Source organism: Kryptolebias marmoratus, linkage group LG6, assembly GCF_001649575.2.
Source record: "Kryptolebias marmoratus isolate JLee-2015 linkage group LG6, ASM164957v2, whole genome shotgun sequence".
Lineage (NCBI taxonomy): Eukaryota > Metazoa > Chordata > Actinopteri > Cyprinodontiformes > Rivulidae > Kryptolebias > Kryptolebias marmoratus.
Genome location: NC_051435.1, coordinates 24,534,495 through 24,542,687, shown reverse-complemented (window position 1 = coordinate 24,542,687; position 8,193 = coordinate 24,534,495). Strand labels below are relative to the sequence as shown.

Below are 8,193 nucleotides of genomic sequence, written 5' to 3'. Positions count from 1 at the left end.
TCACAGATTATGGGTAATTAAAACAGATTAATTGCAAAAATAAGGCAAATCACTTTCATGAGAATGAGAAGTCAAAGCCTACCATTAATTAAAAAAAAATAAAAATCAATAAAGCGGAACTAAATTAAGGTCTCTGCTTCTGTTAGGAAACATTCTATAAGTCAGATAAAAATCTAGAAAAAAATTGTTCTAAAATTGATGTTTATTGTAATCATAAGCTCTATTGTTTCACAGTGGGATATTTAATTAATTTTCCACAAACAGAAAAGCCTCACAAAAACGTGCACAGTTCAGTATTTAAATTTGATTAAAAGAGGTCCAAGTAAAAATATGGTCTTTTCTTTTGCCTTAACATGTTAACAGTTTATTGTCGCTTTTGTTTTATTTTTAATCTCTAGGATGAACTGCTTAGCCGGGTTGGGGTGGATAAGGATGGGTGCTTGTGAAAACTTCTCCTTAAGAGCATCTTGCGTCTAGGTGAAAGTTGTCTTGGTTGATGTGAGATCGGTTAGAGGAGCAGCTGTCTGACTGTAGTTTCGTATGAATCGTCTATAAAAATTGGCGAAGCCCAAAAAGCGCTGAAGCTATTTGCGGGAGTCCGGAGTAGGACAATCCAAAACAGCCTTGATCTTATCGGGATCGGATCGAACCTGACCACCCTCGAGAATAAATCCAAGAAATGAAACAGATGGCTTGTGAAATTCTCACCTTTCTGCCTTTACAAACAGTCTGTTCTCAAGGAGTCGCTGGAGGCCTAAACGGACGTGACGGCGATGATCAGTGAGGCTCTTGGAATAAATAAGAATATCATTGAGGTAGACGAAGACAAAAATGTTTAGGAAATCTCTAAGGACATCGTTAACTAGGGCTTGGAACACGGCTGGGGCATTGCAAAGGCCAAATGCCATGACTCAGTACTTGAAATGTCCAATGGGTGTCTTGAAGGCAGATTTCCACTCATCTCCCTGGCGGATTCTGACTAGATGGTACACATTTACCAATTTGGAGAAGACAATTGATTCCTGAACTGGCTCAAAGGCGGATGAGATGAGGGGAAGGGGATACCTATTCTTGATTGTGATCTGATTAAGCCCACGGTAGTCAATACATGGACGGAGGGATCTGTCCTTGTTCCCTACAAAAAAAAAGCCCTGGCCCTAGTGGTGAGGGAGAGTGGCGAATTATACCCGTGGCAAGTGACTCATTGATGTATTTCTCCATAGCTTCTCTCTCTGAATGGGAAATATTATAAAACCTACTGGTAGGTAGTGGAGCACCGGTTGATGGCGCAGTCGTAGGGACGGTGTGGAGGTAACAAGGAGCTCTGCTGACCTGTTTATGGTCATGGTACTCCTCAGGAACTATGGATAAGTCGATGGGGTCAGCCTCATCGGAAGTCACTGGGGACGGACTGGGTGGAACGGCAGACTGTAAGCAGGTAGAGAGACAATGTGTAGACCAAGAGTTAACACGGACATTTGACCAGTTCAGATGTGGGTTATGTTGCTGTAGCCAACTGAAACCTAGGACAACGGCTGTCTGTCTGATTGGGAAAACATAAAGAGACATAAACTCTCTGTGGTTTCCAGAAATAATCAGTTAAACAGGTTCGGTTCGATGGGTTACCTGTGGTAGTGGGCTTCCATCAATGGCTGAGACATGTAGTGGAGCGGAGAGTGGAACAGTGGGGATCCGAGCTTGGCGGACAAAGTCCAGATCAATAAGGTTCTGTTCGCAGCCGGAATCAATGAGGGCCGATAAGCTGTGGCTAAGTGAGTTCACAATAATGGTCGCAGGTAACGTGAATTGTGGAGACTTGGAAATAGCAGATCCGTCCACCAATTTCCCCACTATAACTGGTGGATGTTCTCTTTTGGCCGAGTTGGACAGGAGGCAATAAAGTGATTGGGTGAACCACAATAGAGGCACAGATTAGACTCTCTCCATCGCTGTTGTTCTTCCGGGGTAAGACGGGTTCAACCAATCTGCATGGGCTCAGGTTCGGGTGGAGGAGTGAAGCTGTCAAGTGAACGAGACGGATTAGTAGACACTGGGAAAAAATTAGATTTAACAGCTGATCTCTCCAGCTTTGACTTCCTCCTCTCGCTAACTCTGTTGTCCAGTCGAGTGGCCAAAATAATTAAGTCGTCTAACGACTTGGATTCGTCAAGCGGGGCGAGCTCATCTTTCAAATATTCATCCAGCGCTTGATAAAAGAAGTCTTTAAGGCACATGAGTCCCAGCTTGAAGCTACGGATAAGGTACGGAACTCCATTGTAAACTCTGAAACTGGCCGGCCCTTCTGCTTTATGGCTTATAACTGGTGTGGATCACTCATGGAGTCGGCCTCGGCTGAGAATATTAGTTTGAATTCCTTAATAAACTCCTCGAAAGTACAGGCAAACTGGTTGCAGTCTGGAAATCGGGCCTCAGCCCACTTTAATGCCTTCCCTCTAAGTAATCCTAAAATGTATGAAATCTTGGCTAGATCATGGGGAAATGACTGAGGGCAAAGATTAAACACCAAAGTACATTGCAGTAAAAACCCTTCACAACTCTCAGCCTCTCCTGAGAACTTCTCTGAGTTGGGGAGAGTGACGTCACGAGCATGAAAAACCAACTGAGGAGCTGACGGATGGGCTGCGCCCTCAGAGGAAGGAGATACACTGACCTGGGACTTCTGAAGAAGTGCTGCCATCTGCTGGAGCTGTTGGTTAGTACTCTGTTGCTGCTCCAACAGAGCTCGGAGAGCGGACTCGTGTGTCTGGAGTTGCTGTTGCTGATCTGAAAGAGCCTTCCTGAGTGTGCTTGCTAGGTCTGCTTGGCCAGAGTGTTCTGTCATGGCTATCAATATACATTTGGCCCACATGCAGAATACACTCAGGAGTAGAAAAAATTAATTTTCTTAAAAGTTTATTGTAAAGAATAAAGAGTAAAAACAGGAAATAGGAGCAGGAACTGGAAACTCGGAGCCAGTCATCCACTGTATGAAGAGGCAGAGCGGTTAATCTCAAGCTGAGAATGTGTCTTGAGGATTTAACAGAAGGTTTGCTTAAAGAGGGGATGATGAGTGACCGCCAGGGAGAGAGGAGCTTGGTCTGGAAGATCCACAATGAGTGATCCAGGTGAATAGTGGGACGGTAAGCGATTGATTTGCAGTTTGCAGGTGGCGCAGGTGAATGGACTTCTGGAAGGCTGCAGGGTGAGCGGGGTTCGACCGATGGTGGAGTCCAGAGGAGCTTGGAGAAGCGACTGCCAGCTTGGAACCTCTGCAGGTGAGGCAACTTGGGAACACGCAGAAAAACGAGGACTTGAAAAAGCTTCTGAAAGAGCTTTAAAACCTGGAACGAGACCTGGAGGCAATACAAGAATCATTAGCTAGATCCTGGGAGATTCAGGGAAGCAGGGCTAGAGAACATACCGCATGGGTTAACACTCTGGCCAGCAGACTCCTCTTAAGCCTCCTCCTGATGAGTTCTGATGAGAAACACCTGCAGACCTCCGCCAACCAGAGTCAAAGCTTCACCTACTGGAGAGGAAGTGAAAGCAGCAGGCAAAAACCCTCCAGACCTCAACAATTTCAGGCTTTTAGTGCAGGGATCACCACCCCCCACTTGCCTGAAAAAAGCTCCCCAGCCAAGTGGCCACCAGTTAATAATCGCAAAATAGATTCAGAAAAATGTAACTTACAGGTTACAAAGTTCAAACACAAAATCAGATGTTTTTATTTATTTATTTATCTTTTTGTCCTGTGATGGCATTTCAGGCAAACCATATCAAGAAGATGGCTGCTGAGATGTGCCAGAACAGATATGCTCTACAAAAAGGATATTTCAAGATGAAATCCTAATTGCCGGATTTACTTTATTGAATTAAGACTGAATCTAGCATCAGAGTAGGCAGGTCACATTGTTGTAATAGTAACCTGTTTATATGACCTTTAACCATTAGGACTGTTTGTGAATCGGTGTGTGAAGGTGTGTGTGAGTGACAGAAACACAGAAAGACTGACTGTATAGATATACACAATTGAAAACAGAAGTTTACAGACAGTATATAAAAAGACATGCATTTTTTTTCACACTAACGTGAAATCAGAATAAACTCTTTCCGTTTTAGGTCAATTAGGATTTTCAAAATTGTTTCTTTTTTGTAGGTGCCAGAATAATGAGAGATAATGTTTTTTAAAAGGAATTTTTATTACTTTCTTAAAAGTTAAAAGTTCAAATACACTTCTTTGGTATTTGGTACTATTGCCCTTAAACTGTATGACTTGGGTCAAATGTTTTGGATATCCTTTCACAAGCTTCTCACAAAAGTTGGCAGGAGTTTTGGCCCATTTCCCTGACAGAACTGGTGTAACTGAGACATGTTTGTAGGCCACCTTGCTCACACGCAGGGCCGTAGCCATACTTAAAAAAATACTGAGTTTATATGAATGATGATTGTTCACGCTGCACAAACACATTCAGAACACAAGATTTTAGCATAGATTTTACCTTTTTATCAAATACCAGTGAGGTGTTGTAGATTTGGAGCTGGACCAGTTCTGGTGTGGTCCTGATTTTTTTTAAAAAGTGCTAAAAACCCCCTTTATTGAGGTTTCACAAATTAGATTAAGGTTTCACAAATCCCACCTTTGGTTTTAAATGTTCTGCAAGCAGTGCAGAATAATTTGGTCCAGGTTTGAAGTGTCTAGGTGTTGTAATTTTGGTGCTGGACTAGTTCGAGTGTGATTCAGATACCAAAAAAGTGCTGAAATTGCACTCTATTGAGGTTTTACAAACCAGATTAAGGTTTCACAGATCACACAGTCGGTTTCAAATGTTCTGCGATCAGTGCAGAATAATCTAGTACAGGTTTGAAGTGTCTAGGTGTTGTAGTTTTTTAACTAGAATAGATTAAAGATGCTGAAGGTAGAGAAAAATTAGGTGGAATCGCCCTTTAGCCATTTTCTGAATAAGAAGCTGCAATCGCAAACCAACTTCAGCTTCGTGGCATTGAAGGAGAATATTTTTAGCAAGTTACCTCAGTTGTGTTTCACAGTAAGTGGCACGCTTCTTCTTCTTCTGGTCTTTATTTTAGCAGTAAGGTACGCAAAGCTGCACTCTTCTTCGTAGACATTGAGTTTGGCTGCAGCTGCACACAGTTGCAGCGCCTCCTACAGTAAACTGGTGGAGCTACGCAGAGAACCACGCCGTTCCAAAATGTTGTTTTGATTAATTTTTTTTATAAGTTAACACTTTAAATTTTTTGCCTGAGCAGTCAAAATGATTGTAACTTTAACCAATTAGTAGTTATTGAAGTGAAAACATGGAAATTTCAAGCATTTTTTTCTCTCCTAGATTTTTCTGTTTTTTTTATCAAGTTAGGAGGAAGGGTGTTGAGACCGGAAAAACCAAATGAGGTTGTAGAATGAAGTTTTATTGTCGTGGAGTTCAAATTTTAGAAAATTTGCACAAAAGAATCACTATAATTGAGATGTTTTTCTGAGGGAAAGTCCAGGTCCTCTCCAAACTGTGCCAAATGGATATGTCACTTCAGAAAGCTATAACTCCTACATGCTTCAACATACAGGCGTCAGTGAGGGCTCAAATGAAAGGTGGCGTGAGACGAATCCTGTTCTGCAAATGAAGTCACTCTCAATATGATTGTTATACAGTGGAGGATAAATAAACACAATAAAATACTTATTTTTTCTAAAGTATATCATAAAAAATGTCCCAAAACAAGTTCAATTTGTCAAAAGGTGAATTTACTGCAAAAATATGAAAAAGTAATTACATTGAAACAAACTACTCACAAACTACATCCACACATAAACTATTTACAAACCATTTCACTGTTTCTACTTCAAATTCAGTGTCCAGTTACATATTTTTAGGGTGCCCCCTTTAGTTGCACAAAGCTCCGGAGCTTCGCTGACGTCACAGCTGCCACCTGCTCCGAATGCTCATTCAGCTCTTCCCGTTCTGGCTCGGAGTCACTTGCAGGCCTCAAATGACAAAAATAATTTAAAAAAAACAATTTGTCATTCATTAGTTATAAACTACAGTAATTACAGTGTCCGCCCTGGCCAAAATGTCCAACTGTCGACACCCCCCCCGCCCCCCTCCCACATACACACACCCGCCTCACACGAAAAACAAGATGGCGGTGCTACGTCGTGTCTGCTCTCACTTAGAAGCGACCTGACCAAAATGTCCGCCGCCGCCCCCCTCCCCCACACCGCGCCGTTCACGGAGAAAATAAAAGGAAGGAGCTTCTTGATCCATCCGAGCCTTCACGTTTACATTCACACAAACACCTCTCCTTTTTCTGTCGGCTGCTCTGTTTTCAGGGGTCTCCACAGCGAGTCCCCCGCTCCATCTAACGTTTCTGTCCTCACACAAACACCGACATGCTAAGCTACTGACCTCCACCACCATACCTCATTATACACAGCTAAAACGGACACAGCTCAAAAGTAAATAAAAGATGGAGACTTTTTTTCTCTCAAGTAATACTTTAGTAAGTACTTCGAAACGCACAAAATCTGTCTTTAGCATGATACATATAGTTACTATGTTCGAATATGAAACTAACTCACAACTATCCGGACATTTCGCACACACATCGATAAACAAAGCGCCGTCTATAAACAATGAGTAACATATAAACAGTAAACAGCATATAAACAATGAGTACTTGTGAAAAAAAACGTTAGTACTTACTGATCTCGGACGATTATCCTTCGAGAAAGGCATCGCTCTTTTTATCAGATATATCCCGGTCTAAAAAGTTGCTGTTTCTTTTCTTCACCAGCTCCAGAACTTCTTCTGTTGTGTATTTTATCTCCTTTGGTCATTTCGCCAGCTTTTATGTCGAGAAAAGTACAAAAAACAGTCTTCACAGCATTTACGCGCAGGACGCATGAAGCAGCCTCTCTGTTAGACCGTTATTCGCAGACTGATTTGGGAGTCATGAAAAGTTCCAACCCCCCTCCCAGAAAAATCAAGTGACCGGAATTTCATTGGCTACCCGCCTGTGGTGTCAGAACCAGCTTGGGAGCTGACTGACCGGAGCTATATGCTTGCAAATGAGGGGAGGAGACTTTCATGACTTTATGCATGGGAAATTAGAGGGGCTCTAGGGGGGGCAGAGAGCAACCCAGTTGGTCAGACAAAACGTCAATCAACAGTGGCACCAAAACATCACTATTTTGAAATTTAAGTTCATAAAAACAATAAATGTAGCAAATACTGGACAGATTTGAATAGAAAATGCAGTAAAACAGCCCGCCTGTGTGGTAAGGGGTTAATGTTACTCGATTATTCGTTTATATGATGAAGGGATATTTTTTTTTTTTTTTAATGAAGGGATAAATCTTTTATAACTTGTTTTTGTGAAACGGGGAATGCTGTGTGAACATTTATATTTCTACTTAGATAACTTGTTTTTGTGAAACGAGGAATGACAACACTTATATTTTTCTGTGTGAATCTTATGTTGTTCTGTGTGCGGACACTTGGGAGTTTGAGAAAGTGGCTGCTGGTTTTGGAAAACATGTTTTTCAAAACCAAACGCCTAACTCATAGCAGGAACACCTGCGTGGAGGGACTGGCCCTCCCTCTTCGCACGCGGTCTTTCTTTACTCACTTTACTCACCGGAAAATGCACAGAGAAACCAGGAGTCAAAAATGGTCAGAAACAGTATCTTCAGTTTAAAAGATTTATTAGCCTTAGTACTAATGGAGACACTCCTTACCAGCTCACAGCAGGAACACCAGAAGATGTCTGAGCTAAATCTCTAAAACATAGCATTTTAACCTGAACAAAGAACTGGCCCATCCTCCTTCGGTCATCTTTCCGGAACCCTGTATATGGACTTGGACTTGACACCATGTTCGAGCACAGAGTGGTCCACGAGTGTTTTTCACGAGTACCAGGGGATTTCGGGAACTTGAAATCTGAATGGGCCTTGTTTAAGGCCTCTATTGCAGATGTGGCTTCTTAAAGCTGTGGCCTGAAGGACATTGGTGCCTGTTGTGGGTGAGGATGTTGCTTTAATTGGTTGTGTTAAAGAAAGAGTTGAGTTGAAATGCAAATCTCTTAATTTACTGGTCTATCTACATGCCAACATCCATCTATGGTCATGAGGTTTGGATCATGACCAAAGAACGTGATTCCGAATACAAGTGGCTGAAGTCAGTT

General features: G+C 42.1%; 1 long non-coding RNA gene across 1 annotated transcript; it reads right to left on the bottom strand.

The window, feature by feature from the left end:
- Positions 1-5,733: 5,733 nt before the first annotated feature.
- Positions 5,734-6,983, bottom strand: LOC119617084. Its single transcript, XR_005233262.1, has 2 exons — positions 6,714-6,983; positions 5,734-5,995 (listed from the first exon to the last, which is right to left on the bottom strand). It is a non-coding gene; the product is annotated as an uncharacterized LOC119617084 (long non-coding RNA).
- Between the last annotated feature and the right edge of the window lie 1,210 nt (positions 6,984-8,193).